We start from the raw sequence: 14,174 nt of genomic DNA, 5'->3' as shown, positions 1-14,174 counted from the left end.
AGCCTGCAATCTCAGGGGTTTTAATGAATCAGAAAAGAGACATGAACTTTGCACTTCTTCTTTGTTACGATAATGCTATTAAAAAAAAATTTAAATACTGAGAACAGTACTGTGCTTTAAAGCTGTAATGAATGTGAAACTCAATAGCATTTAAAGTTCAGAGCCTCAGAATCTGAGGAAGTGTGCCAGCAGAAAGCCTTCAGTCAAGAGGCTACCTTACACCGGGCAGCCCATTACAGACAATGAGAATTCAGGGTTTACAGTAGCTTGAAAATTTACAATAATACAACACAAACGTACTCTTATTTAGCGTTCTTCGTGCCAGGGCATCCCAGGACGCTTTAAAAGTTGTAATGAATGTGAAACACACTGCTTGAGATGCAGGGCTCAGATCAGCGATAACCCCCATAATAGAGATTTTATTAAGTCTGGCTTTTTCTATTGCATTGTGCTTGTAACGTTTTACAAATACAGACAATTCTGATATCAAATTGGAGGTAAATAAAATGATGCAACTACTTCAGTGTAGACCTCAAGACTTTGCCGTGGTGTAATGTAGGACTGGGTATCAGCAGTGTCTTCACGATATGAGGGTGTCTGCAATAACACTGGTAAAGCACTTTTGGTCCAAAATGCTTCACGGTCTGCTTTGCTTTTGCTTCCTATCTATTCTTTACATTTCTTTAAAACAAAATTACAAAATCAGGGCCCCAGACAACGTTGCTGAGTTTTTTCTCGAGGAACACCAAGTCCTGGTTTGAGTGCACTTCTCTGTGCTGTTACCACACCTCTAGCAGTGGAGAACACTCCGTCAGCACAGACTGGTCCCTGGCATGCACAGGTAATGCTTTGCTAACACGCACGGATGTTGCAGATAGTTTTGAACATTGTTTCTAGTGTAGCTCGTGCATTGCGAGTTATCATACCTTCACGATCTGACGCCGCCTGTGACCGTGATGGCGATAATGTGCTGTTGATCTGATGGGTTTCATGGCCACTCAGATTGATTGTATTCCCTGAATACTTGATTTGAGCCTTACACATTTTACACACAGTGTGTCTTATCAAGAACATAATGATAGTCCACACTGGATTTTAAACCGGCCAGAGCAGATAGAATTTCTCTGTCGCCCTGAAGAGATTATCAACATTAATAACCCGCCTCTGCCCAGCTTCCACTTCGCACAGCTCCCGGCGGACTTGACAAAAACACCCTGAACACAGCGATTGGTAGGTGAGGCTGCTAGAGGACATGCTAATACATAATATTCTCCAATTATCAGTGTAGACACGATTTAATGCATGCTCATGTTTATGTTAGTAGATAAAATTTCTTTATAAAAAAAAAAACGTATTAAGGGTCACTGTATCGATAATCGTATCGTCAAGAAAAACATCACGGTTCACCATGTGAATCCACGCACCCCTAGTGCAATGGCATTTTAAGACGCTTCTAAGATTAAACCACGAAGCCCACTGATGTTGTCTAAATAACTTTCACACCCCTTCCCCACCTTGCAGAAGTGCTAAACGATGCTTACAGAAAGATGTGCATTGTCAGTAAATGACAAACCATAGATTTAAAGCTAAGGCAACAGTTACAAGAAGTGTGTTACTTTTAAATTAGCTGGTAGTGCTCAGGTCAGGGATGACGACATTAGCTCAAAAATAAAAACACCCTTTATTTTCACAACTTTCCACCATCTTTCCATAAGAATTCTAAGAATAAATACAGTGATTTGCTTTGACTTGTTTTACCCATCATTTCAACCCTTACAATCAAATGTTCGGCTTGGTTAATGAAATAAACTAATTCCTATCACCCTTTACAAACTTAAAGTCAAATCATCATATTATATATATAATTTTTATTTTATTTTAATAAGGGTGACCCAGACACTGTCTACTAAACAGAAAGTTTACTCAAGTGTAAATGATCTTTATCAGGAGATTAAAGGAGAAAAACAGGACAAACAAATAAAGGTTACACTGTAGTGTTGTTAATTATTGATCTAGGGCTATTTATTTACATGGGAGCGCTCGAGACTCAACGTCTAATTTACAAGTAGTAGCCAGGTGCAAACATTTTAAAAATTACTATTTAACGTGCAAACGATCCGGGGATATCGCTCCGATGGGAAGAGAATGCGTTTCCCCGTTTGGGTTCAGTTTTGCATTGGATGCAGTCCTTTCTATCCACGTGAGATTTGCCATTCTGCTCTGTGCATACAAGTCCTTTTCCCTTTAGAAAAAAAAGGTAGTTTTACAGATGTTATCTTTCACATGCTTAATGGAATACAACTGTGTGGAACAAACAAAAAATAAGAAATGACAACGTACCAGGGCATCGCTGTTAGACCACTTTTCAGAAAGGATATACTGATGCTAAAGCTTTTCTAAACCCACCAATCACCGAGTCCAGTCTTTGAAGTGGTGAATCAAGTTCTTGATAAGAGAACGAACACCATCATTTCTCATCAGAAGACTGAGCCATGAGTAAACAGAAAAAAGTGATCTTTTTATCACCAGTCGGAATAGATTTTAAATAACCCTTTTGCCCAAAAGGTGGTTAAGAGTGGTTCTTTCTCTGCGTCTAATAAATCAATAGAATACGAGAAATCTCCTCAGTGCTTCAGTTTCCCAGAAACTGAAGAAGATTGCCTGAAAACGAACTTCGCATATGACGGAGTCTAAAATGGAATAGATTTAATCTAACGAGATTAAACAAAAACAATGCAGATGCATGCACAAAAATACACCTTTGTTCACAAATATATATGGTTTAGCAGTATATTGTTTACTAGATTACAGCGTACGTTTGCTCAGTGGTTACAGTGTGACACTGTAAATCAGAAACATCACACTATGATCATGGTTTGTGAGTTAGTCTATAGGCAAGTCAGCCAAATCTTCCTAAGTCAAAGCTAAGTACCAGTTCACAACATGGTCATGCTGGATGCACAGTGTCTGTGCTACCATGCTTTCTACACAGTTTGGGGTTCACTTTAAGCTGCTAGCAGTGCTGTGCAATGCTATTGCAGGACTCCAGTAAATCTTCACTTATAACCTGCATCTATGACTCCACATTGGTTTCTGTGCCAAAGGTCAGCTCTTCAAAACCTGCTTACTGTAGGAGAAATCCCTTAAACAGCAATTCCAACACTCTTGCATGGTGTGTACAGTATTTTTCGATTCTCTGAGTTACTGTTTTAGTAGCGAATGAGAAATATCAGGACAGCTTTTGGCATCCAAGCAGCAACCAGGAGTTTGAACATGTTTCGCTGCAAGGAAGTTGGATTTTGAAATGAACGTCATTATCTTCGGAACAGGGGAAGCACAGTAATGTAATAGTGCATTTTACTGAACTTAAAAACTACATTTCCAAGGAACAGGCTTATATACAAATAAAAACTAGCCTCTACTTGCCTATCCTGGTTGCTGATATGAAGCACAAATAATAAAATGCAACTACATTTTTTGAAGCGTGAGGGTAACCACAGCATCCTTGCTAAATTTAAATACTTGCAGAATTTCACAACCTGACTAATGCAATTATTTCACTTCCATGGCGACAGAAATCCATGAAATAAAACACCTGCACTTTATCTAACCTGTATGAATACCTTCTGGATTCTACTGCCTTACTTAATTACTTGCTTACAAAAATGTATGGTGTGTGCCTTGAGTTTAAAAGCATTGCAAGAGCCTTGTAATGATTTCCAATACAATAACAGATTAGCCTCTGAAAAAAGAAATTTATATATATCAGAACTTACAACAAAGCATGGCTACCTTGCCAACCCTCTACATTATTAATCACTTCTAGTAAATGCAGGACAGTAGCTTTTAATTACTCTGGGTATTTGTCAAAATATATCCCAACAAACATTTTTAAGTGAAACTTAATGCAAAAGGTTATTCACAGACATCTGTTTTTAAAGTACAGTTTACCAACGTATTGGTAAAAGCAAAACACCCCATATCGACTTGTTAATAATACTTTGTATTCTCTATGCCGTGTGCTACTCAATCAACAATATTTGTTTAAAGCATGTTTTAAAAGGGACAAGTAGGCAGGTTACACCTTTTAGACATAGGTCTATTTAAACCAGTGCTTTTGCATGTATCAGATAACTGCATTTCAGCACCCTGTTGTTTTACTGCACCAAATTCCATTATCAAGTCTTAACCCAGAGAGACCTCGCATTGTCACACCGCAACAAAACAAGACACAAAACCAGACAAACTGGGGAGATCTCTGACAAACTCGAATAGACAGATTTAAGATAAGAGAAACCTTCACACGTGGCAGAGTGGGGCTCTTCTTTTTCAATTCCAAACAGAGTTTACACGTGGTCTGAAGCAAAAACAGCCTGTATCAAAGTCATCTTGTTTTGAAGAAGGTAACAATTAAAACGAGGCGCCTGTTGGCTAAGAATCAAAGACCCCCCTGTAGTCACACTGTCAGAACCGTCCTGTCCGTACAAGACACAAGAGCGTGGTGCGTGAGCTGCTGTAGCTGTAATATTTCTAATGAACTTTGCAGCTGAAACTGGTCCTGAACATTCACTCTTGGAGGGGCTGGGGGGTTATCACGATGTGCGGAACGTCATGTTGGGTTATTCCAGCTGTCTACTATATAAATCATAGGAGTTGTGAATGGGTTCAGGAACACCCTATTGACTAAACAGTACAAAAGAATCAGAGATGGGAAGGGCATGTTTCCTTCCCTGGGGGCAAGGTAGTTCCCGCCTCCACCTCATAATAATGACTTCAATTGTTAGTTATATACAGCTATGGCTAAACGTTTTGCATCACCCTATCAAATTAACTCTCATTGCTTCATAAAGTCAAATGAAACCTGCTGATTAATGTTACATCAACATATTGAATTGCATACCACTTTGTAGTTTTCCATATACTGAACGATAAAACTGACAAATTGAAAAATGTGACATTTCTAAATCTAACATGAAATACTGTACCTTCTATTACGGCTTCCGGTAGACTTCTGTGATATCATTTTGTAGTTTCTTTGATTACATGATATTAAATAAAATATCTAAATTATGTTCCTATAGTTTTCTTTTTTTTAATTATGTCTCAATCCTAAAATTATAGGTGATGCAAAACCTTTGACCACAGCTGGAGAGGTGTACTTGTCTTAATTCATGCCTGGGTATACTCAGCAAACTTGCGATGAGTCAAATATCATCCCAACCCTGTGGCTTACTGGAAGTCATTTCTCTGTTCGGGTTACAGCGGATTCAAACACTGGTGCAGGTGTTGATTATTATTATTATTTTTTAATTAGAATTTAGCAATTGACATTTATGAACATTCCAGTCATTCTTCCAGCTTGTCCCTAAATATTCAGCTGTAACCATCTGCATTGCTTTCCGGTGCACATAGAGCAAGACAGCACTCATGCACTTAAATAGACAACTCCTTAGTAATCATATAGGAACAACATCCAGCCTACAGAGTGGTTATCAATTGGGATGCCCCTTTGCAAAACAACCCAAACCAATTTAAATGATGGCACATGTGCATACATCCCTGCTATGACTATTCTTCTTTTTAAATTTGCATAATATTTGACAATGAAACCCTTCCAAAGGGTGCCTGTAATATGCACTTCCTGCAATAAAACATATCCATATCAAAATGATGAGCAACACACACACACACACACACAAACACAAACCTACCTCAACGGAAGTGTCCTACAGCCTTTATAACCAACCTGGTATATAAAACACGGTCAGAAACATACACATCCTTTTGGCTCCATTTATGTACATAAAATCACTAAACTGACGAAAGAACTTGCCAAAAAAGGTTGTCCACTTGACGTTGTGCCTTATACAACTTTACAAAAAGACTACACAAGGGCAACCAATTAAACAGCTTCAGTGTACAGAAAAATACCTATTAATGATTAGATTAGTTTAGTGGTCTTGTTTTGAGTGGAGTTATCTTTCCTATAGAGCTAGAGTGGTGTGCAGCTGATCCACAGGCCCTGAGCTCCACACACAGAAGCACACTGCCTCAAAAACATGACCTGTGACATTAACACAGTGTGACTTACTGGTCTCTGACCTTTCTATTTCTCACGCAGTGATAAGTTTTGTGAAGCAGGTGGCTAGAGGCATCCTATCAGACTAAAATATTGACTGGCAAAAGCCAGACTGGCTTCATGAATGCAGGGTGGCAGAAAGTTCAGAAGCGTAGTTTGGCAGTTTTTTTTTCGCCCACGAGGGGTTTCATTAGAAATCCTCGACAGCCTTAACCAAATTTCTGATTAGCACGATAATTACTCAACGTTCCCAAAACACCCACAAGATCAAGGACTGATATTGTAAATACGGTTTTTTATTATTCTTTTCATTATTTGTGATGATTTTTTGGTGCGCAACATGACAAGGGTTGTATTGGCAGTGATCTCACCTAGATTGCACCTCATAGAAACTAACAAAGCACATCATTATGAGGTACTGTGAAGGTGCAGCAGGGGCAAGGCGAACCCCTGTGTCCAGCGAGCTTTCCCCCTCTTCATGAGGGAGCAGTACAGTCTCCAACTCTTACAATCCCCTGCAAGACTGCATGCAGTTCCTAGTACAATCTGTGCTAAACAATCTGTGGGGCAGCAGTGTGGAGTAGTGGTTAGGGCTCTGGACTCCTGAACAGAGGGTCGTGGGTTCAATCCCTTGTGGGGGACACTGCTGCTGTACCCTTGAGCAAGGTACTTTACCTAGATTGATCCAGTAAAAACCCAACTGTATAAATGGGTAATTGTATGTAAAAATAATGTGTAAAAAATAATGTAATTGTGTGTAAAAATAATGTGATATCTTGTTACAATTGTAAGTCGCCCTGGATAAGGGCGTCTGCTAATAAATAAATAAATAATAATAATAATAATAATAATAACTGTGTGGTGATTATATGTGGATTGTTACTGTCTGCAGAGGGCTAAAGTGTGACTACCAAACTAATATGTGATTTGAGAATCATGGATAAATAGATCTAAAATAAATAAATGCTGTAATGCTGTACCTGCAGAGATTGAGATAAAAACAATAACTTCTAAGGAGGCCCCAGCCGTTGCTGCTACCAAGTACTGGAATTCCCAATTAATTTAAACATTTATTTTTTCATGCCTGTAACCCAATTAACACTTACTCGTCTGTGACATTTAAAGTGATAACTGGTTTGAGTCTGATTAGACACATGAGTCCACTTCATCCCCTCCACCACCGCCTCATCCCATTGAGAAAGAACGCTTTCAGGACCAATCAACCCTGGAGTCATAAATACGATTTATCACCAGATTACAATCAAAAAGATAATGAATGCAGTTAAACACAAAAGAAAGTCAGATGGGATTAAATAACCTGCTGACTGATGCGGTTTCTGGTTATATAGCACTGTGATTAAGAAAATGATACCTAAGGGGGTCATTTCAAGTTGCTATTGTTCAAATCACGCTGTCATTTATTTATTTATTTAATTTATTTTAAATGGTGTTTATTGCATAGAATAATTACAGTTTGAAGTCAGCATGGTACTTTCCGTGCACTGACAGACTACTGAAATGGTAGGTTCCAGAGCTGCTTCAATTATTAAACAAATCAGGGATTTTGAAAACTCAAATTTGCGTCCATCAATAAATCCAGACTATGGAACATGGTCTGTGTGAAGAACAGCAGCCCACAGTTTGTAAAGTAAGATTCGACATGTGACTCAATAACTTCTTCAAAAAGTCTCGAACTCGGTATGTTTTTAAACACTCTCTTGTTTCATTCTATGTAAACCCAATTAGATTGATCGTGTTTATATGATATGATTGTTTTGTTTCACCGCGGTTTGCTCTGCTGTTGAATGGGACTCTGTATGCACTCCAAAATACCAGGCTATACAAACAGCATTCACCTCTTGGGTTAGACCAGGGTTTCCCAATCCTGGTCCTGAGGACCCCCTGTGTCTGCTGGTTTTCATTCCAACTGAGCTCTCAAGTTACTTAACTAGACCCTTAATTGAACTGATAATTTGCTTAATTAGACTTTACTTGTTTTCAGCTCTTAAACAGTTGCAGATTTCAAGTTAGCTATAACATATTATAAGTAACGTCAACCCTGCAGCTGTTTAAGAGCTGAAAACAATCAAAAAGGTCTAATTAAGCAAATGATCAGTTCAATGAAGGGTCTAGTTAAGTAACTGAGAGCTCTATTTGAATGAAAACCAGCAGACACTGGGGGTCCCCCAGGACCAGGATTGGGAAACCCTGGGTTAGATGACAGTTTGCCACAAGAACTGTGCCTGAGCTTTGAAAACTTTTCGGGCCAGAAGTAATATCTGCGATTATGTAATCACTGAACAACAATGCATACACTACACAAAAACGTTATGTGGAAATACGGGAGGCTTTGAAGGTATGCCCAGATATTTTCTCATGTAAAATACGTTGGCATGTTTAATAGACATCCATTCTGCAATACACCCAGGACTGTTGCAAAGTCATTACGCATTTAAAAATCACAACTAGATGCTTACTTTCTGCCACTGCAAACAGTAGGTATTGTATACGCTGCTATTGTACATACACAGTCATGTATGGATTGAATGAATTCTGCTCTTTTTTTTTAAAAAAGCTCAAATACCTTATTCTGGGCCTTACATGACATATCTGAGATACCTGCAATATAGGCTTGCTGTGTTTTGTATACTTCAAGGGAAAAGAACACACCATGTAAACTGTAAATCCACAGCATGGTCTACATCACACTACAGGGGTAATTAAGCTCTTATTTCAAACCTGGAAAGGATCACACACCCCCAGCTGACTTTATAAATCACCCCCCTACCAGACGAGCCTCTGCAGAGGCCAAAAACATTGGGGTCTTTCAGGAGGCATTTAACAGCCAGGCAACTCTATACCCTGGAGGAAATGATGTAATAAAGAGGACAAGTCTCCATGGGCCGCATGGGCCTTTACTGCCACCCCCATCACATCCTATGAGTGCTTCAATTGTAGCAGAATACTTTCAGTCTGAAATAAATGACACGCAGGCTACGGTACAGAACTGCTGTGCCTCCTCCAAACCCACATCCCAATCAGAGGTCACAAGGGGGGGTTAAGAAGGTAGCAGAGTCAGGCAACAAGACTAGGTTACACCCATCTACTAAAATGAACACACACACATCAGTATAGACGTAAAGCGAGATGTCTATAGAAATCAGGCATTAGGAACAGTTCCACAGCATTGTAGGGTAACTGCTGGAGGCGTGAGCAAACATAGATGCCTTCAGAGCACAATAGGAAAAGAAAAAAAACCTTACAATTCAGCTTATCTGCTACTGGGGTTTACAGAAAAGAGTTGCGATTCACTTAAAGCTGTAGCGGTGTCTGTGTACACTGCACCATTACTGGAGTTTAAAAAAGGGAATCATACCTTAAAAGCTATGTTATTGTTTAGAAATCAATGGCGTTTTTGTTTTAGTAATAACATTTACAGGCACTACACATCTGAGAGGACTAACTAGTATTTGATCTAACGTGTGTACAGCAGGTGGAGGGGTTCAGACTTCACTGTGTAATTATAGGCAAAAAGCAAATATGCATTTGGTGTGGTAACGTGTACAGCAGCCATTGAAGTTCGCTGTCAAACCCCCACATAATGAAAATCCCCCTCTATTTTTTTATTTAAACTTAAAGATAAAACACCATCAGAAACAAAATGCACCAATATGAAGAAAGGATTTTGATAATAAATAACACACCTGGCTGCAGGGTGCTTCAAGCAATAATTAAAAAAAAAAAAAGCCTAGAGAAACCATCTGGCAGTTAGGCTTCTAAATATGTTGACTATTATGTCTCTGGAAATTTTTAAAAAGTTACATTTTCATTTAAAAAAAAGTTTCATTTCAGCATTAAAAACTCCAGGACTGCCCCCCCATCTGAATGATGCACTCACTAAACCACCATCACGAACAGCGCTTTTTAAACAAACGGTCGCCTTTGTGTTGTTAGAAAAAGCAAGGAGGTCTCCAACCACCCAAACAAACATAGCTTACTCACAACCCTTCAGCACCAGACAGGTGCCGACTACCAACTTTGTAGTTTACAAAACAAATCTGGTACCCATCAACTCGGCAACTGCTTCGCTCCAAAGAGCAGATTATTTTCGTCTACAGTACATCCGCATTATCTAAAATATAGGAAGAAACTGTAGGAAGTAGAACTATAAATGATTACCACAGTACTTGTAACATGTTTATGAAAATGGGTATTAGTTAAGAATTGTAAATTAATATTATCCATTTGGAACAGTAAAAGTGCAGTGTCTTATTTAACTATACTTGGTGTCTGTAGGTTCATTATAGATGTCTAATGTGTTACACTTGTGAGTAAAATGTTATTTTATGCCACCTTTAAATTTAATTTCAGCTTATTGTCTAATTCATTAGATAATGCCCATTTAAATGCCAACTAACTTCTAAACCCGTGGTCACTCAAGCGGCCTTGAAATTAAGCTTTCCAGAGATCTGAAAGTGTCAGGGAAGCTTTGTACTATACCACAGCAATTTGTGGAGTAATTTATTTGCTAATCCTGTTAATGGATTTCTAGATGTGTATTCAAGTCAACAGCCCAAGTGCAGAACTCTACAATGTGTCTGTCTGTACAAAAATGAGGAATCTCAACTGATTGTGAGCTTCAGAAAGGTGCAGTGTGTGCATGAGCCTGTGTGTATACAGCGTAATCAAAAACGCACTTTAATGAGTGTGTCTCTGGCCAGTATGAAATGTATCTCTCAAAATAATTGCATTTATCATCAGCCATATCTGCAACCATTTGTTCATAAATTACTAACGCGGCCAAATATTCACAAGGTGGTATAAACCATGTAGTGTATGAAATAGCAATATACACATAAAAGGAGCAAATCTTTTCTTGTGTTTTTTTTTTCATGTTACCCAGCTGTAAAGAAAAATAAATGACAATGCCCAGATGGATGGTTGTTCAGTATAATATGTGATTATTTATTTTTATGGTACTGTTTTAATTCCTTCTGCTCTAGTCCCAGATGAGCCCACACCTCACCCCTTGTTTATATTTTACCAATCTATCACAGCCTGGGAGAGGAAAACAATTTCTGAAAAAAACATTATTCCAGATTGTTAAATGCATCTTACCAATGGGTAAAAACACTTGTTATACACGACAGCAACTTCTGCGTGAGGCCTGTTCTATATCCATGGTTTTATTTGAAATAGAATTGTGTTTGGTAAATATGTATATTTGCTCAGGTCGCTAAGGGAGGGAGGTACTGCCTTTTATGTAGAAAGCACCTCTCTGATAGCGTTTCTGTGCAGGCTACAGCAAAGTGAACATGCTGATGTTTTGTACGAATTCAGCACTCTTTCCTGCAAGCTGCATGAAAAAATACTCTGCAAATTCAGCATCTTAACCTTCTATTGCCACAGAATTGTTATCTTCTTCAATCATTTTTCAACTACTTAAAACAACCAAGAATGAGTTGGAACCCAAAATGTTTTTTTTGGTATGGTATTCTATCTAAAGCACAGACAGCACAAGACCACTGTAGACAGGGAGGGGTTGAGACCACTCCCCTACAGCTTAGAATCACAAACCTACTTCAGTCTAAATCAAAGCAACATTTTGTCAAAACGTTTCTGCCAGCTATTGACTTTAGCCAGCCCCAGACAATACTCTCATTAATGAGTTCATTTCTTCCTGGTATTCAGAAAGCTCAAAAGGAAGCTGTCTACAGGTTACACAAGACAGTACAGTAAAGTAAGATAAATATCTCAGGAACACCCGTTTAGACAAAGATAAGTTTGTCAAAGCAGGACAGGCATGGACATTTGCGTAAATCATAAATTCATGCTATTAACTACTGGCTTAATATTTATTTAGATTTGTCCACAAAATGCTAAGAATCCATCAAAAATACAAACAACTCCATGTTGACTCTCTGTGTAGCTCTGCTTGAATAGACTGATATGTATTGTATCTTGTGTTACAGAGGGAAGTCCTGGTTTGATTTCTATGTTAAGTTGTGGTGGAAAGAAATTAAAGGCCACATTGGAGTAACACACTAGAGAATTAGCCTTATTTCTACCCAGCTGTAAAAATACCATCTCCACCAAACAAAACTACAGGGATGGAAATCAGACTCTTATTGCATAGCAGTTTCACCCATTCAATGTTTTATTCCAAGCCTGATTAGCCACAGCGTATAGGTAATAAGCTCAGGTGTGTCTTATTACAAACTCATAGTAAAATCAGGAATGGATCAAACTGCAATGCAATGGGAGTCTTGCTTCCATTCCTAAACTGTATGCAGTATCACCTGGGCTATTACTTAGCGATTTCTAGTGTCACTTGTACATTGTGTAGTTTGCATAGTTGGGCTATTATTTAATGATCTCTATTGTGACTTGTAGATTGTGTGTGTAGTTTGCATAGTTTCTTGCAGTCTATCTAGGTTTTCAAAGTCATATTTGCCTAACCAATACTAGCTATTATACCGTGCGTATCTAACTGACTTTACATATTTTAATTGCTACGGAGTAAGTACTGAGGTACAAGTAAGTAACACAGTGAAGATATTTGCATTTCCTTTGGATGATCATCAGTTTACTTACAATAGAGTGCTGATTATAATCTATAAATATTGATTTATTTTGTACATTTAAAGATATCACGGACTGCACTGCGCATGTCCCATATTACATTATCTAGCTCAGGGTTACTCAACCCTGGTCCTTGAGGGCCGCTGTCCCACCTAGTTTTTGTTCCATCTCTACCCTAAATTACTTAATTGTACCAATTAAGTGCTTATTGGGATGATTAGTCCAATTAATCAATTTAGTGTAGTTAAAACAAGGAGGTACAGCGGCCCTCCAAGACCAGGGTTGAGTAGCCCTGATTTAGCCAGAGGAATTACAAAACGTGACCCTTTATCGTCGAAAGGAATCTTATTCAGTCTATGACAAGCCCAAACTCATTTCGTGAACTTTCTAGCCAAAAATAAAAAAAAATCCAAAAGCGTCAGCAAACCTCACAAATCAAAACTCTTATCTTAGATCTAAGGCCGTGTTTATTTGAACGTTAGTTTTACAGAAAGACTGGCCCAAACCACTTTCTTGACAACTGTACAGGATTGCTTATCACAAGCCACGGTCCGTAACTTTTACACAAAGAGGAGAGAGACTCGAGATCACTGTACCGACTGTAGTTCGACTCCACTTTCCAAACGACACGGTTTTTAAAACGACACAAGAGTCAAACTCCGAGTGTACGTTTGTACTTTTAAATACTTCCAAGTTTACCGAAAACGAACATATCTCTTTTTAAATCGAGAAAGTAAACATGTATCGTGAGCGATAATTACTGTCCCTTACCCCGAGCTACAAAATAACCATCGTAGGGAAGATAATCTGACTTAATTCAAGAGGCGTGTTTGTCTTTTACCTTTATAAAACGTAGCTGGTAGTGCTCCTGGTCTCCTTCGAAACGCGTCCTCGTTGATAAAAACAGGTTTACTTGTTCGAATCGTGGATTTATTTGTGTTTTTTTTCCCTTCGGATTATTTTCTTCACTTCCTGATTGAGGACGCCATTTTGAATTGGTAAACAGACTTCCGTTGCTGTGACGTCACTACCCCTCCCGGCAGAGCGTGACTGTCCGCTTTGGAGAGGACAGGATTGCAAAGCAAGCGAGCTGCTGAGACACGCAAGAATTATACTTCAACGCAGACAAAAGACATGCATCAACGCAGACACGTCTACGGGTGCACCAGAAGGATAGGAGACCACTGACTGGAGACCAAAACTCGGGTCGCAGTCGGAAGTATAAACCAACCTGTAGTTATCAATTTCCGATATGAACCGTTCTGCATGTTGTTATTAAAAACTTTACATTTCATATATCAAAATATAAGTTACTATTTTTGATAGCAAGAATTTTTTTGTGATATAAAAAAAATATATTGAGAATTGTTGATATCTAAAATATTGTTCCCGATATGAACTACAAAATTACTGATTTGAGGGTAAAAGGCTGCTTTATATACTTCAGACTCGGAATTACGTTATCCGCACTCTTGCGATATGCGTCTTTTTTGGAAAGTCGTGCAGCCTTTTC

At 38.6% G+C, this 14,174-nt stretch overlaps 1 protein-coding gene across 2 annotated transcripts in view; it reads right to left on the bottom strand.

Moving 5' to 3' along the window:
- Window positions 1-14,007, bottom strand: part of LOC117428933 (protein strawberry notch homolog 2) — a 50,224-nt gene extending 36,217 nt beyond the window's left edge. The window contains exon 1 of one of the 2 annotated variants that reach the window (XM_059014836.1): window positions 13,503-14,007. The gene's annotated coding sequence lies outside the window, so the exon portion shown is untranslated. The remainder of the gene's footprint in view (window positions 1-13,502) is intronic. The other variant, XM_059014835.1, reaches the window with a different exon arrangement.
- Between the last annotated feature and the right edge of the window lie 167 nt (window positions 14,008-14,174).

The sequence above is a fragment of the Acipenser ruthenus genome, chromosome 49, assembly GCF_902713425.1.
Source record: "Acipenser ruthenus chromosome 49, fAciRut3.2 maternal haplotype, whole genome shotgun sequence".
NCBI lineage: Eukaryota > Metazoa > Chordata > Actinopteri > Acipenseriformes > Acipenseridae > Acipenser > Acipenser ruthenus.
Note: the sequence above shows the minus strand (reverse complement) of the source record. Positions and strands in the feature narration are given on the sequence as shown.